The sequence below is a fragment of the Tupaia chinensis genome, unplaced genomic scaffold, assembly GCF_000334495.1.
Source record: "Tupaia chinensis unplaced genomic scaffold, TupChi_1.0 Scaffold000288_2, whole genome shotgun sequence".
NCBI classification, from domain to species: Eukaryota; Metazoa; Chordata; class Mammalia; order Scandentia; family Tupaiidae; genus Tupaia; species Tupaia belangeri.
In genome coordinates this window covers 3,248,110-3,265,710 of record NW_006159773.1, presented here as the reverse complement: position 1 = coordinate 3,265,710, position 17,601 = coordinate 3,248,110, and the positions used below count along the sequence as shown (strand labels likewise).

Genomic DNA, 17,601 nt, shown 5'->3' with positions numbered 1-17,601 from the left:
CCAAATATCACAATCTCCCTTTGAGTGAACAAGTCTGAAGATTTGTCACAAATTAGTATGACTACCTGGTATTCAGGACTTAGAAAAATCACAGCATTGCACAATAGAATAATAAACTACCCAATAGTACAGCCACTTAAAAATAAACACTGAAGAGCAGGAGCATGAGTAACTACAATGAATCAGAGAAAGTGTCTGGGAGTTGGAGTGCTGCATATTGCAGAGTTTCAGAGTTTCCAAAAACTGTTCTGTGAGTGATGAGGTACAGATGCACAAGTCATGCATGCAGAGAAGAGTTCATTTATGTTACTAAGTCTGCACTGTATCCACATGTAGTTGAATAAACTCAACTGAACACATGCTGTTAAGTTTCCAGGGTTTCTTTCTGTATTTCTGGATTGTTTTACCTATAACCTAAGATGCATACATTGGTGAGCAATGTGGAGTTTTGTTTTGTTTTTGTTTTGTTTTATTTGGTGATAATGCACAGGAAATGTCAATCGTCATAAAAAAACTTAAGCCCAATATCCAAGTAATAAAACTGTAGCCAGAGCCAGGCCTAGAAGCCCAGGCTGGAGCAGAGATGGAGAGAGAAGTGGATATGAAATGAAGGTTGAGGCCAGTTGAGGGGCATAGCAACATCCCGGAACCAAGGGTTTTCCAAAGTTTCCAGTTTGTTTTAATATGTTGAAGTCCTAGTTCCAAACAAATCAATAACATGTACTTCTTTATATATTTTTTAAATGCACATATTTAATACCATTTTTATGTTTCACTATCCAGTTACACAGGTACTTCTATCTGCATGTTTTTATTTATGGATTAACTTACCACACAAGCTGTTATTTCGAAATCAGTAGCACCGCCAAGAACAGAAGAGCCAACAGAGAAGAGCAGCAGTTTGTGCTCCATTCTTTCTGAATTTGGAAAATAAGCTCTGAGACCAAATATCACAATCTCCCTTTGAGTGAACAAGTCTGAAGATTTGTCACAAATTAGTATGACTACCTGGTATTCAGGACTTAGAAAAATCACAGCATTGCACAATAGAATAATAAACTACCCAATAGTACAGCCACTTAAAAATAAACACTGAAGAGCAGGAGCATGAGTAACTACAATGAATCAGAGAAAGTGTCTGGGAGTTGGAGTGCTGCATATTGCAGAGTTTCAGAGTTTCCAAAAACTGTTCTGTGAGTGATGAGGTACAGATGCACAAGTCATGCATGCAGAGAAGAGTTCATTTATGTTACTAAGTCTGCACTGTATCCACATGTAGTTGAATAAACTCAACTGAACACATGCTGTTAAGTTTCCAGGGTTTCTTTCTGTATTTCTGGATTGTTTTACCTATAACCTAAGATGCATACATTGGTGAGCAATGTGGAGTTTTGTTTTGTTTTTGTTTTGTTTTATTTTGTTATTGAAGACAGGAAAAATACCATAGAGCTCTTATTTTGGGTCATCCTTATGAAATACTACAGGATTATTATTAATACATTCAAATTATGTTGAGATAATTATGTCAGTTACTGTTTAATAATTGATGTATCTGTGTTACTGAGTTCAAAAAATATTAATCACTTAGTAGTGAGTTCTCTCATTTTGTTTTCAATACAAGTTCCAACGGCAAATAAATTTACCTTCTTGGGGCCAAAATGCTAATATTAAGGCCTACAAGTAACTTCTAAGGTAATCAGCTTAGAAATTTTGAAATAATTTTAAAAGTTTCCAAAACTTTTATCTAACTATTAGCAAAAGAAAAGTAACTCATCTTTGTAAACATAAAGTTATAATATACTTATTTTAGGAAACTAGTAACACAAAACTCAAGTCACCTGTGACTAGACTGACATACTTAAACTTTTGGTCTTGGAAATCAGAATATTACAAAAATAAAATAAGGAACTCTGTCATTTTGGGTCAAACTTGGGAGGAAACAGCTAAAATCATAGCTTGATAACTAACACAAATGATTAATTGCTTTTTCAACATGTGGATTATCCTGGTGCCAAAAATTATGGAACAATTGCCTAACAAATTGGAGAGTCCCTGATGTCAGTACTCATATTTTCTTTGGATTGTACTAAGCAATTATGCTAAACTTTCTAATGACTGAGTAAAATGGTATTGAGCCTGGGGGCACATTTTGATGAACTACAGTTGTACTTTTCAAAACCTAAGAGGCAAATGCATAAGGAAGTATATTGTCTGGAATAGAGCATTATTTGACCTTTATGTTGAATTTTAGAGGATTAAAAATATCTATCATAAAACTATTGGTATGTTTACCATTGATAGTCATTATATTAAACTATTTACTTTCCTGAAAAATTAGTAGGGATAAACTCTTCTCCAAATAGATGTTATTCAATTTTGTTTCTAAAGCTTGGTACTCCATAATCTATTCTCATATTTAGTTTCATTTATTTTTTTGTATTCTTGATGATGCTAAGTCCTATTCTCTTTTTCCAGAAGGTGTATATACTTGCCAGAGAGAGAGATAGGGAAACAGAAAGAGTGAAAGCACTCCCCAGTGGAGGATGGTCACATTCACAATCCCTTCTCCATTTCTCCACCATACCAGGATTTTGAGCACGCACACACACACACACACACACACGCACACTCAGTGTTGGGGCCAGGATTCAAACCATAGTTAACCATGCGGGATCTAGCTCCCTTCTCCACTAGGCTATGGAGCCAGCCCTAAATAAGTCCTTTAAAATTTTCATTTTTTACTTCGACTCCTATGTAATCCATCTATCATGTCTTGCATGTCTCTTGAGTTTAACTGAGGCAATTAGAATCCTGGGCTTTAAAAAAAGTTAATACAAATTTAGACTAAATAGGAAATTTGTGATCTTATATATAAAGGTGCACTATGCTGAATAACTACAACCATGTGAATCTTCTATTCAGGGAAGTTAACCTTATATACTACTGATGTCAGAATTACACATGAACACCCCTTTTTTTTGGAGAGGTTTTTGCTCTAGGGCACATGCGCTCGCCAGAAAGACACAGAGAGACAGAGAGACAGAAAGGCCAAAAGCAAGAAATTACCAGGGGGGATGGCCACGCTGCAGTCCCTTCTCCTCTCGGGATTTTGGGCATGCATGCACACACGCCTGGCGTGAGTTTATGCCACCGGGTCCGGGACTCAAACCACAGTTGACTACATTGGAGTCCAGCAACATAGCCATTATGCCAACTGCTGGTCCTTGAACACCACTTTTTAGAGAAGATTATTTTTAAGCTTTCTCACTAGTCTTAATATTTGAGGTAAACATTTAATCACTTAAAACTAACGAACTATGAACTACAGAAACGTTAATTCATTTAGACAGTAATCAACCCCATGGACTTCTAGTTATCTACAAGATCTAAAAATAACTTAACAACACATGTTTTACCTATTTCACAAGAGAGCAAAATTTGGAACATAAGTCAAAATTACTAACCTATTTTTTAATTTTCAGGATCCTCCTCAGATTTCTAAGGGTGTCCATAATAATACTATTCATTAAGTTAATATCACACTATAAGAACATATTTCCATCAAGATTTTTAATTTCAACTTACGATACAGTGGCAATTGCTTTCTCCTTCAAAGTCTACATATAATAAAGTTAGCTTTTCCTGTTAACATAAAGAAAATTTACATTCTGCCTTATGAGTTACATGCTGCTATGTATCAAAATTGAAATTTCTTACTGTGGTCTAAGAGTCCTTCACATCTGGCTCCTACTTTCATTCCATTCTCCCCCTCCCTCACTATCCTCCACCCACATTGTCCTCTGGGTTCTTAAGGTCACTCAACTGTTCACCCCCTTTGAACCCTCACACTGGATCCTTCCTGGATCCGGAATACACAGGCTCGCAGAAAAGGCCTGGCTCCTTATTCTTCAAGCCTCAGTTCAATCTCTATCTCTTTAGAAAGGCCTTGCCTATCTCCCTTATCTCAAGGAAACACTTCTCCCTTTCCTTCCTTTCTCTGCATTTCAACAACCCAGTTACATACTGTCATTTCACTTCATTTATTTCCTTCACAGATTTTACCACAATCTGAAATTACCTTGTCATTGATTTAGTTACATATGCACTGTCTGTCTACTCTTACTAGAATGTAACCTCCATTGGGGTAGGGAATTGGTCTAGCTCATTTTTGTATCCCCAGTATCTTGAACTGTGGCACATGGTAAAGAAACAAACTCACTGGACATTTGCTTCTTAAAATTTGCTTTTAAGAAACATCAACAATTGGGACGAGCAGTTAACATAATGGCTATGTCACTGGACACCCACAGTCGACCGCAGTTCGCATCCCGGACCCGGTGGCTTAAAACTCACGCCAGGCACGTGTGCATGCGTGCCCAAGATCCCAAGAGGAGAATGGAGGAGAAGGGATTGCGGCGTAGCCATCCCCCCTGGGGGTGATTTCTCGCTTTCTTTCTCTCTGTCTCTCTCTGTCTGTCTGGCGAGCGCATATGCCCTATAGCAAAAACCTCTCCAAAAAAAGAAAAAGTTAAAAAAAAAAAGAAAGAAACATCAACAATTTAGGGACCAACAGCTGGTGTAATGGCAATGTCGCTGGACTCCCATGTAGTCAACCATGGTTAGAGTCCCGGACCCAGTGGCTTAAAACTCACACCAGGCGCGTGTGCATACATGCCCAAGATCCCAAGAGGAGGATGGAGGAGAAGGGATTGTGGTGTGGCCATCCCCCCTGCGGGGGTGACTTCTCGCTTTCTGTCTCTGTCTCTATCTTTCTGGCGAGTCAAAAAAAAAAACCTCCCCAAAAAAAAAAAAAAAAAGAAAGAAAGAAAGAAAAAGAAACATCAACAATTTATTGTTTAAGAATAACATCAACAGGACTGTGGCATGGTCATCCGCCCTGGGGGGTTATTTCTCACTTTCACTTTCTATCTCTCTGTCTCTGTCTCTCCAGCAAGTGCACACACCCTACAGCAAAAAAAAAAAAAACCTCTTAAAAAATAAATAAAATCAACAACATAATGCGTATGGATTTTGTTTTGTGTGTGTGTGTGTGTGTGTTTTTAGAGAGATTTTTGTTAGAGGGAGCATGCACTCGTCAGAAAGAGAGAGAGAGACAGAGAGACAGAAAGTGAGAAGTCACCCCCCAGTGGAGATGGTCACTCGCAATCCCTTCTCCTCCATCCTCCTCTCAGGATCTTGGGCACACACACATACACATGAGTAAGTTTAAGCCACCTGGTCCAGTACTCAACCCACAGTCGACTACATTGGAGTTCAGCAATGCAGCTATTACACCATCTGCTGGTCCCAACATAATGTGTTTTTTAAAAGACAAAATTAAATGTGTTTATGAATTTTTTATGGGAAAATTATTTTCGCTGCACTGTAAGATTATTATAAAATGAATACTTATTCCCATAACATTTTTTTAAGTTTACGTTTTTCATGAGAGAGAGTCAGAAACACTTTCAGCAAGATCTTGCCATGCTGTGATCTCTCCTCTAGCCTCTCAGCAAGCCAAGATCATAGGCTTGCATGTAGTGCTTCTGTCAATCCAGGATCCAAACTAGGTCTCCCAAATGGCTCCAATATCATGCAGTGGTAACCTCCACCTACACCATTGTGGCTGGGCTCCCAAAACTTATTAGTAGAGGGAACCAGCAGTTAGCATAATGGCTATGTCGCTGGACTCCCATGTAGTTGATCGCGGTTCGCGTCCCAGACCCGGTGGCTTAAAATTCACGCCAGGCACGTGTGCGTGCGTGCCCAAGATCCCGAGAGGAGAATGGAGGAGAAGGGATTGTGGCGTGACCATCTCCTCTGGGGGGTGATTTCTCGCTTTCTGTCTCTATGTCTCTCTCTGTCTGTCTGGCGAGCGCATGCGCCCTATAGCGAAAACCTCTCCAAAAAATAAAAAAACTTATTAGTAGATTTAAAACATGAATGAAAAATATTTTAAATCAAGTGTCACTTCTGCAGAAATATACAAAAGACCTCACATTTGCGTAAATAAAAAAAAAAAAAAAAGTCATTTTAAAAAACATGCACAAGGGGCCCGAATGTGGTGTGGTGATTAAGGCACTGGGTACCACTTGACGTACTATGGTTCAAGTCCTGGATAGGGCAGCTTGGAAAACATGCCAGGTACATGTGCATGTGTACCCCAAATGGAAGAGACAAGACAAGAATGGAAGAGAAGAGATTGCGGTGTGGCCATCCCCTCTCAGGAGTCGTGTCTTTCCCTCTTTCTCTCTGTCTCTCTTCCAGGCAAGTACACATACCATATGGCAAAAAATTTACGACACCAAACAAAAAAACAAGCATGAAAGAGAACTCTATTCAAAGAAGGTGACCAAAAAAAAAAAAAGACAGAAATCAGAAAATGAATCAATTAAATAGAGGTATACAGATACATGTTTTCACTTATTTAAACAAGTTATTTTCAAAGACATGAAGACAGAGTATATTATATTGCTGAGTTTCACTGTTACCTCAATCCATCACCAATTAATTAAACTTTTGCTGAACTTATTATTGGCTGATAAAGTCTAAAGCCTTTATTAGGGGAAAAAAAAAATGGTTCCTTACCTCTAGTAAAAAAACACTTTAAAAAAAATTCTTAAAACACAAAGAAGAAACTGTTCCAGAAACCCAACCTAAAATTTTCTAAAATTATAAGTCCTTTCTTTTAAATACTCCCTGAAAACTTAAACTGAACTGTTAGAATCTATTGACAATAAGTGTATCAGAAATAAAGATATAATATTTCTTATATCATCAATAGAACATCATTGGCAAAGTTTACAAAATACTGTTCAAAAATATCTTTTTACTAGAAGATAACTATATGACATGTGTCTTTAAGGTATTGAAAGTGATTTTCAGCTGAGATCTCTTAATTTTCAGTCACATCTCATGTGTCTTAAATTTATTACAACTTGATTGACGTGAACCACTGTAGAAGAGTCTAGGGCCTGCCGGGGCCAGCCCAACCAATACTGCAGTGGTTAAGCATTGTGCACGTAGGCTGGACCACATGGCCGGCTACAGTTCTAATCCAGCCTAGCAGCTTGAAAAACATGCCAGGCAAGTACGCGTGCGTGCTCCAAATCCTGATGGGATGGAGAGATAGAGGAAAAAGGATTTTGGCTTGGTCACACCTCTTCTAGGAGTTCTCTCTCTCTCTCTCTCTCTCTTTCACTCTCTGGTTCAATATAATAGAACTTTTAACACAGAACTTGAAAAGGTCTTTGTGTCTTAAAATTAAAACTCTAAAAAAATAAAAACAGAATTTGATGAAGTCCTTCACATCCTCCTGGATAATGATAGGGGCTGTAGAGAGACAGCTGAATTTGAAAATCATTCCATGGTCTTAATTTAGTGACTGATTGTGAGGGTATTGGTATGTGAGAGAGTTTTGGAGATGGTTTTCAGGCTCTTTTTTTGTGACAGGGTGAACTGTGGGCAAGAAAGAAACTAGCATAGCAGATTTATGCAGGATGGAAATGAGTTAAGTTTAGTTTAAGTTTCTGTTTATTTATTTCTTCTACAAATGAGAAAGGGAGAGAGAGGGAGAGAGGGGGCTGTGTTCCAGCTACCAGTTCCTGTAGTTATTTTCATTTCTCTCCACTGAGCTTCCAATCAGAACATCTTAAGAAAATGAGAATCATGTCCCAAATTTCTGAACAAACCTTCCTTAAGGGAATTTTCCATTATTCTCTGTATTAATTATTGTTAGATTGAAAATCATCCTAAAACCAGGTGCATTAAAATAACACACATGTATTATTTCACAGATATCATAAGAGAACAAGGTCCTCTGATTCAGCATCTCTCACAAGACTGTCATCAAGGCATTGAAGAGGGATGAGGTCTCATCTAAAAATTCATCTGAAAAAGGGTCAGCTTTCCAGTTAAGCCAGTAATAGTTGGCATTTCATTTCTCATTGGGCTGAGGGACTTGGTTCCTCAATAGCTATTGGCTAGAGACCACCATCAGATCTTTGACATGTGGGCTCTCCTAAATGACAGCTTGCTTTATCAAAGAATATAAACCAAAATCCAATAGAAAGTCTACTAGCAAGGGAGAGCCATAATCTTTGGTAACTTTACCATGTAAATGACATTCCATTAACTTTGTTTTATTCTACTGGCTAAAACAAATCACTAGGTCTAGCCCATACTCAAGGGGAGAGGATTATAGATACTAGGAGGCTAGATTATTGAGGCCATCAAGTCTGCCTACCATATCACTAATATTTACCAGTGTACAAGATCAAAACAAGAGGCATTAACTCTAATAAATGCTAATTTTTCTGTATGGAGTTTTGTGATAACATACATGTCTGGGTTGCTTAATTTGTTGATCTTTCAATGACAGGTAATAAATATTAAAGTGTTTGCTTAGTGCTGCAAGCAGTGTTATGCAGTACATACCATACTCTGGAAAATCAAGAAATACATACTAATGGACAAAGGCAGAATGATACACGAAATAAAAAGTGTTTATATTTAAAGTTACATAGAAACTGAGTCTTTTTAAAATGTGCTTTTTAGCATCATTTTCCCAAAACTGCCTTTTAAAAATGGCTTTCAAACTTCACATTTTCTTTTACAAATAAAAATTTCCCAACATCTGTCAAAGTGTAAATCTTAGAGTATTTTATGCTGAATCTACAAATGTGGTTCTGGAGACAAGTATTTCTCATAGTCTGCCAAATTTCTGCCACACTGGAAAATGCACAGACGATTGTTTAACATTGTGTGCCACTAGACAGGAATTATATTTCACATCTCAGAAAGAAAAAAATTTCTTACACTTAACTTGTTGCATTAAAAAAATTAGTAATTCAAACCATTTTAAGGACCAGCAGTCCGAACAAGATTTCCAATTCCACAAAGAGCAGAATCCAAAATGAACTTCTAAAATAGAATTTTATAATTTAAAAAATTGATTACTGAAAAAAGGGGGAAAAAGTCATAATGCCACCAAAAAATAAACACTATTAAATATTTTGGTGTCTATCTGTATTTATATATCCTTTTATATAATTTTACCACAAATGAGATCATATTCCTTTTTATAAAGATAAAATTGTTCAAAAAGATTTCAAGAACAACTGATTTTCAATGAGGCATGGGCAAATAATTTCTAGCAAAGTAATGTTACAAAAAAGTTAACCAAATGCCACGAACAGCAATGGGTCAGTCTTGCCTATGTTGCTAAAACTTTTGCCCCTAAATGAATAGCACACAATATAGATTAAGAGGAGAATCTGACTCCTGCTATAGTTTTTGTCATATTACCTTAAACATCTTTTTACTTCTTTTCCTTATGCAGTTTGTTATTGTTAGGTATCTGCTCCTTAAATTTCTTTCCATGTCTGACTATGAATTATTAGTTTCCGAATCACTGAATTATTTTTTATTCTTCTCAGAAAACCCTCACCTCTACCAGATTTTTTCTCTTTTTTATTTATTTTTTATTCATTCATTCATTTTAATTTGACCAGAGAGAGGGAGAGAGAGAAAGAGAGAGAGAGAGAGAGAAAGTGAGAAAGCAAGCCACCAGGTCTGGGACTTGAACGGTGATCGGCCATGTGGGATTGTTCAGCGCCTTAACCACCACACCATGTGCTGGTCCCAGATTTTTTTCTCATTTTCATTCAAATTAGTTGATATAGCTATTGACCTATTACTTCTCTCACTTTCTCCCTCACCACCAACTATGTCCTGGTGGTTTTAATAGTTAATTCTATATCAGCGACTATTAAAACTATCTCATCTCACACTTAAAAATATATAAACCAAACATCTCCACTTCCCTCAAATTACTCGCCAATCCTCCTCTTTCTCCAGTATTGTTTCTTTATCATAGCTAACACCTGGGAAATATCTTCAACTTCTCCCCTCCCTCTATGCCATCCACACAGGATAGGGTAAGTAACAAAAATATAGTAGTGTGCAATGCTAAAGGTAACACACCCAGTTGTTTTAGGGCCAGAAAGGAGCATCTATTTAGCATACAGGAAAGCATAAGGTAGGATGTACTAATTCGAGCTGACTCTTTGAATCTTAAAAAGGGAAATAAGGAGGCCAGCACTGGACTCCCACATGGCCCTCCGCAGCAGTTCGATTCCCAAACTTGGCGGCTTGCTTTCTCATTTTCCCCTCTCTCTCTGATAAAATTGAATAATAATAATAGTAAATGAAATAAAATAAAAATTTTAAAAAGGAAAGTAAGAATGAAGTAGGGGAGCAGGTGGCATTGAGGTTAAGGCTCTGATTCCCACTTAGCCAACTGGGGATGAGTCCCAGACACAGGCTTGGAAATCACCCTGTCCACATGAGCATGGCCAAGATCCCGAGAGGACTGCGTTGTGCCCTTCCCCGGGGGAGGGGAGACTGCTAGGGGAGAGATTTCTCATTCTCAATCTCCTCTTTGGCGCATGGGCCCTATAGCAAAAATAAATAAACAAAAAAACGAGAGAGAGAGAGAGAGAGAGAGAGAGGAAAATCTGTAGCCTAAACGGCTGCAGAAGAGAGGGGAAATTTCATGAGGGGCGCAGAGAAGCAGCATACTGGAGAACCCTGGACTGCAGGGAGCAAGTAGTAAGAGGTGAGAGGGTCATGATAATGGCCTTAAACGCCACCCTATGGGGTTGGAGTTTATTCCCAGGAAAGGGCGGAGTGCGGTCATAGTTCCAGCGCCGGCCGGTTACTATGAACAGGTGCTTACTGGGCACCGAAACCGTCAAAGCTGATGACAGAACAATCCAGTAAGGGGATATGGTGTCCGCCAAAATGTGTTCTGGCTAACGTTTGGCCCACTAAAATGGTGGAAGTAGGGATGCTTCAAAACTTCTTCACGCTAACAGGTCCACGGAGGGTCTTCGCAGTGGTCACTGTCACTCCTCGCCCGCCGCGTCACAGAGACCGTGTCCTGCGACCTCGCGAGATTTCCCGCGGGTCACGGCCAGACCCGGAGCTTCTGGTTGCCCGGCAACCGGCCACCGCGGCTGGGGAGCCTGGCGTTGGCGAAGCTTGACCAGCGCAGACTCGCTCCGCGACGGGTCGGGTCACAGGCGGTGAGCTGTTCTCCCGGGAGGATGCGTGCGGACTGAAGAAACCCAAGAGCCAGGCTTCTCAAACTTGCCTGCCAGTAAGACCTTCCTCGGACACCTGTTAAAATGCAGATCCCTCGGCCTATCTCTAGACATCTAGAATTTGAAAAAAACAAAACAAAACCAAAACGAGCCTGAAGTCCGTGTTTTTAACGAATGGCTAAGATCAGGCAACCTTGGGAAACAGCTCTAGAAGGGGGACACTGGTGGAGGGGTCGCCGCGGGGCTGAAGGAGCCGGCTCGGTGGGTGCGGATCTGAGTTTGATTGGGTTTTGAATAGTCTGGGACAGAAAGCGGCACGATGAAGAGCTCGTTAAGTGAAATGTAGGACAACTACCATGAATTCGGGAAACACTGTGGTCCTCCCCCGCCCTTCTCGCCTCTGGGACCCCTGGTGATGAAAGCCCGGAGGTCCATTACAATGGTTTCCCAGAGCGCCTGTAAAGCAGCTCTAAACTGTCAGCTGGCTATGGGGAGAAGGCTCCTCCTAGCCAGGGGAGCCCCCAAATAACAGTTATCTAGTGGGGGGAAATGATGGCAAAGCAGTTTCTCAAATTTTAGAAAACAATGACCCCTTTTAAAAAGAAAATCCAGGACATCCCACTAATGTTGACATAATTATTTTTATTATAATATTTTAAAATGTATCCAAATCCACATCTGGTTCAGTTTAAACTGAGGCTTATACTTTCTCTAAAACAATAAAACTATAATACTAATACCATTTAAATTAATATTATTTTAATAAGATGAATGGTGGTGTTTTAATGAAACTAAATCCTCTGTTGTGGACTATGACACTGCAGGTTCTTTTGAGTCAAGTCTCTTATTTTGTGTTGTAACTTTATTAACTCTTCCATATTCGAGCCCCTGGGAAGTTTTCCTATTGCTGATGAGGTCCATTGGTCTTCTATTGGTTTAATAAGTACTTCATTTATATGTTGCTTGCCTCTTTTCTTTTCCAATTATCTGAGAAAACTAAATACTTTTTCTTTGCAAACAATTTCTACAATGGAATCTAGAAACAGAATCTACTTATAGTGAAGGAGTTAGGAATACGTGACCCTAAATATGCTGTTGTGGGATATTGACTATTTTGAATTAAAGACATGAAAAATAGCACGTGTAAGATCACTGTGATCTCCATTCTTTTTCTTTTTTTTCTTTTCTTTCCTTTCCTTTTCCTTTTCTTTTTTTCTTTCTTTCTTTGCCATCAGGCACATGTGCTCACTGTAGAGAAACAGAGAGAGGAAAAGTGAGAAATCACCCCCCCCTGGGGGGGGGATGGCCACCCCACAATCCTTTCTTGGGATTTTGGCCATGAATGTACCCAAGTGTTCTTCAAGCCACTGGGTTCAGAACTTGAACCAAGGAGTCAGCCATGTGAGATTCTGCACCTTAACCACTATGCCGCCTGCTGGCCCTTTCTTTTTTCTTTCTTTTCTTTTCTTTTCTTTTTTTTTTTTTAAGAGAGAGAGATTTTTGCTATAAGGTACATGTGCTCGCCAGAGAGAAATAACCCTCTAGGGAGAATGTCCACACCACAATTTCTTCTTCTCTATTCTCTTCTCAAGATTTTGGGCACACATGCTCACGCACCCAGTATGAGTTTCAAGCCTCTGGGTCAGGACTCCAACCACAGTCAGCCATGTGGGAGGACTCCAATATAACCATTATGCCATCTGCTGGTCCCACTCGTTCTATTTGTTTCTCCTTTTTTTTCTTTTTGTAGAGAGGTTTTGCTATAGGGCACGAACATTCAACAGAGAGAGAGAGAGAGAGAAGCAGAGAGACAGAAGGCAAGAAATCACCCCCCCTCCTCCAGAGGGGATGGCCATACCACAATCCCTTCTTTGTTCTCCTCTCAGGATTTTGGGCACACACGCACACATGCCTGGTGTGAGTTTTAAGCCGCCAGGTCCGGAATTAGAACCACAGTGAAAAATCATAGCAAGGAGTCTTGTACAGTAGTGACTGGCCAAATTCTTTAAGGGGAGAGGATGATATCATGGTTAACTAGAATCACTTTGTTTAATCTTAGGTACAGTATGGAGATAGTCTGGAATATTGTTTTAACTACTAATGGAAGATAAAGGAGAAATGTACTTAGAAAATAAGGATGTTCATAAAACAAAAGGCCCAGTGACATCTCAGTAGCATCTTGGACCACGTCAAGTGCCTTGTTTCAGATGCCTAGCTACAGAGATAGAGGAGACTCATAGTTCACATTCCTAAGAAAGCCATAAGATGTGCGTAAGTTTGATTTCCTTACAGCTCTGATTTGGGTAGACTGGAATCTCCCATTTTCAGGGAAAAAAGATGCCTATTTGGGACTCTGTCAGCTTCCTTAAAGTTTCAGTTTGATGATGCGGCATTTTAGCATGAGTGACTCCATTATGAACTGGTCTGTTGGGGCCTAGTGCAGGAGCTTAGTAGAAAACAATGGACTCCATCATTTTTATTTAACAAAGAATGGTATATTTATTTATTTGTTTGTTTTGTTAGTGGGAAAATATACTTGTCAGAGAGAAAGAAAGACAGGGAAAAGAATCCCCACCGTGGGGAATGATCATGCTGCAATTCCTTCTTCTCCATTTCCTTTAGGGATTTTGGGCATGCATGCACATGTGCCCAGGGTGTTTCTGAAGCTGCTGAGTCCAGGACTTCAACTGCACGCCAGCCATGTGGGATCCAGCTGCCTTAACCATCAGTCCACGGAGTTTGTCCCAATATAATTCTTATTATCAAGGATGGGAAGTTGAGGCTAGGGAAATCTGTCCAACATGTACCTTTTTTTTTTTTTTGAGAGGTTTTCGCTATAGGGCGCATGCGCTCGCCAAACAGAGAGACATAGAGACAGAAAGCGAGAAATCACCCCCCAGAGGGGATGGTCACGCCACAATCCCTTCTCCTCCATTCTCCTCTTGGGATCTTGGACACGCATGCACATGCGTCCAGCGTGAGTTTTAAGCCACCAGGTCCAGGACGCGAACCGCGGTCGACTACGTGGGAGTCCAGCAACATAGCCATTACGCTAACTGCTGGCTCCCTCCAACATGTATCTTTAGACAAATTCTTTTTCCTAGCTACTTTCTCACCAATCAGTTACCCTAGCTCAAGTCCCTTTACTTTTATTACATTTTCAGAATTTACTACTCTTTGTCTAATTCATAATATAAGTATTGAACTGTGGGTCTTTGGGTCTTCATTTCCTTATGAAAGCACTTGTGCCACAAAGAACCTGTATTACATAAATTTGTATGCTTTCTCCTATTGATCTGTTTTATGACAATTTTTTTTAACTTGCCAAAGGACATGTGCACTTACTGGAGAGAGAGAAAAACAGAGAGAGAGAGAGAGAGAGACAGAGAGAAACTCCCTTGAGGAATGGTTACATCACAATTTCTTTTCCTACATTTCTTCCTCCTTTCAGTATTTTAGGCATGAGTGCACACACACTCAGCATGTTTGTCAAGCCACCAGGTCCAGGACTTGAACCACATAGGCAGCCATATATGATCCAGTCACCTTAATCATCATACCACAGGTTGGCACAGTATTAGGACAATTTAATTCTCAGTCCCAGGCAGAGGAGAAAAAAGTAAAAAATAAAAACAAAGCAAAAACCCTAAGAGAATAAAGGTAAATTTTTACCTCCCATGAATAGCATGGTTATTCATGAAGATGCAGATGATCCAAAATTTCTCTTTTAGCAAAGGTTAGAAAATGGAGCCTGGGGACCAGCAGTTAGCGTAATGGCTATGTCGCTGGACTCCCATGTAGTCCACCATGGTTCGAGTCCAGAACCCGGTGGATTAAACTCACACCAGACGTGTGTACGTGTGTGCCCAAGATCCCAAGAAGAGAATGGAGGAGAAGGTATTGCGGCATGGCCATCCGCCCTGGGGGGTGATTTCTCGCTTTCTGTCTCTCTCTCTCTCTCTGGGGAGCGCACACAGCCTATAGCAAAAACCTCTCAAAAAAAAAAAAAGAAAGAAAGAAAGAAAGAAAGAAAGAAAGAAAGAAAGAAAGAAAGAAAGAAAGAAAGAAAAAGAAAAGAAAAGAAAGGAAAAGAAAAGAAAAGAAAAGAAAAAGAAAATGGAGCCTGAAGCAAAAATTCCTGTGATAACACTGTTTTGGTTGCACTCTTAGTAAAAAAAAAAAAGGAAGGAGAAAAAGGACTTGACAGAAAACAGTCTGAGAGTAAGAGAGTGTGTAACCCACAAGACTATAGCATGTTTTCAAAAGAACCTTTTGAAATTACTGTGTAGGAACCAGCAGATGGTGTCGTGGTTACGTTGCTGTACTCCCACATAGTTGACCATGGTTCAAGTGCCAGACCTGGCAGCTTAAAACTCATGCTGGGCACGTGTGCATGCATGCCTAAGAATCCAAGAGGAGAATGGAGGAGAAGGGACTGTGGACGTGGTCATCTCACCCCTCCAGGTCACCTGGGGGATGATTTCTCACTTTCTGTCTCTTTCTGTCCCTCTGGCAAGCGCACGTTCTCTATAGCAAAAATCTCTAAAAAAAAAAAAAAAAAAAAAGGGAAATTACTGTGTACCCTGGAAGTTCATAAGGGAAGAAAGGAAGGACAAGTCATTCATGACTCTTGTCTCCCACTTGTAGAGAGCAGTTACCTCTACAGGGTATTGCCTCTATCATGAGCACCTGTATAGCACAATTTCCCTCAGCTGCAAGGAACCGACCCCAGAGTATAAAACCTTTATAAAATGTGTGTTTTTAAGCCAGCCCCTTTAGGCACAGCAATTAAGCCCTGCGCATAGGGAGATGGATCCCTCATGGCCAACCACAGTTCAAATGCTGCCCTGGTGGCTTCAAAAACATGCCAGGTGCACATGCATGTGTGCCTAAAATCCTGATGGGCAGGAAAAATGGTAGAAAAAGGATTGTGGCATGACCATTTCACCTCACTTAACAGGGTAAAAAAAAAAAGATATATCAGTTTACCAGAAAAAGTTCTAAAAATTTTAAATATCAACCAAAGAAATCATAAGCAGATATTAGAAAATTAAAAACTTGGAATAGCCCCATAGTGCAGTGCTTAAATGCTATGCACTGGGAGCCAAATCCCAGATGGCTGACCAAGGGTTGAATCCTGTGGCAGTTTGAGAGACATGCCAACAGCATGTATGTATGTGCCCAAAATTCTGACACAAAATAGAAGAAAGGACTGTGGAGTGACCATGCCACACTGGTGGGTGCTTCCTCTCTCTCTCTCTCTCTCTCTCTCTCTCTCTCTCTTTTGTTTTTCCTCTCTCTCTCCCCTGCCCCAAGCAAATGAACCCTCTGGCAAATTAAAGGGAAAAAAATTTTAAATGTACCTATAATTAAAATATCATATCTTGTAGAATCACTGAGGATAGAATAATGTAACCTTAAAAACGTGAATTTATTGGGTAATCAGGAAAGTTATGATGCATTTTTTTTTTCAGGAAAAAAATATATTACAGGGGCCGGCAGGTGGTATGGTGGTTAAGGGCGCTGGACTCCCACATGGCTGACCACAGTTGAAGTTCTGGATCTGGCAGCATGCTTTCTGTCCATCTCTCTCTCTCTCACTCTGTCCCTCTTTGGTCAAATAGAAAGAAAGGAAGAGAGGATGGGAGGGAGTGAGAGAAGGAAGAAGGAAGGAAGGAAGGGAGGGAGGGGGGGAGGGGGAGGGAGAGAGCGTGAGAGAGAGAGAGAGAGAGAGAGAAAGTTAGTTTTTAAAAAAATTTTTAAAAATTTAAACAGAAAGATGTGTTATGACTTTCCAAACATCCTAGTATATTAGAAGAGAACAAAGACTGAAAATTAATAAAGCAAGCATCCATATTCAGGCCTTGTAAAAAGAAGAATAACATCAACCTTAAAATCATAGGAAAGAATTTTAAAAAAGAAAAAGCAGCAATTAGTGAAATTAAAGCAGAGATATAATAGAGATGGTCAACAAGCCTAAAATTGGTTTTCTTTGAATGTGTAACAACATAACTTGTTGAAGATAGAATTGACAGGATTTATCAAGGAGAAAAAATACAAAATAGACCATGTTAGGAACAAGAAAGTGAACTATCATTGTACAGCAAAGATTGAAAAATAAAGAATATTATACCAGAAGAACTCTATGACAGCAAATTTAAAATGTAGACAGAAAAGGTAATTTCCTATAAAATATAGTTTGCCAAAACTGATTCTAGAAGAAATAGGAAATTTGAGTAGACCTGTAACCCTTAAAGAAATGGAAACAGTCATTTAACAATGGTACCAGCAGATGACATAATGGCTATGTCGCTTAACTCCCATGTAGTTGACTGAGGTTCAAGTCCTGGACCCGGTGGCTTAAACTAACACCAGGCATGTGTGTGTGTATGTGTGCCCAAAATCCTGAAAGGAGAATGCAGAAGGGATTGCGGCATGACCATTCCCCCGGGGGGAGTGATTTCTGTGATTTTTTTTTTTTTTTTTTTTTTTTTTT

At 39.7% G+C, this 17,601-nt stretch overlaps 1 protein-coding gene across 3 annotated transcripts in view; it reads left to right on the top strand.

Annotated features, from left to right (window-relative positions):
* Nucleotides 1-10,991: 10,991 nt before the first annotated feature.
* The window catches only part of PPP1R42 (protein phosphatase 1 regulatory subunit 42), a 56,716-nt gene continuing 50,106 nt past the window's right edge, over nucleotides 10,992-17,601 (top strand). Inside the window, exons 1-2 of one of the 3 annotated variants that reach the window (XM_027772623.1) lie at nucleotides 10,992-11,161; nucleotides 13,165-13,372. The gene's annotated coding sequence lies outside the window, so the exon portion shown is untranslated. The remainder of the gene's footprint in view (nucleotides 11,162-13,164; nucleotides 13,373-17,601) is intronic. The other 2 variants (XM_027772622.1, XM_027772624.1) reach the window with 2 other exon arrangements.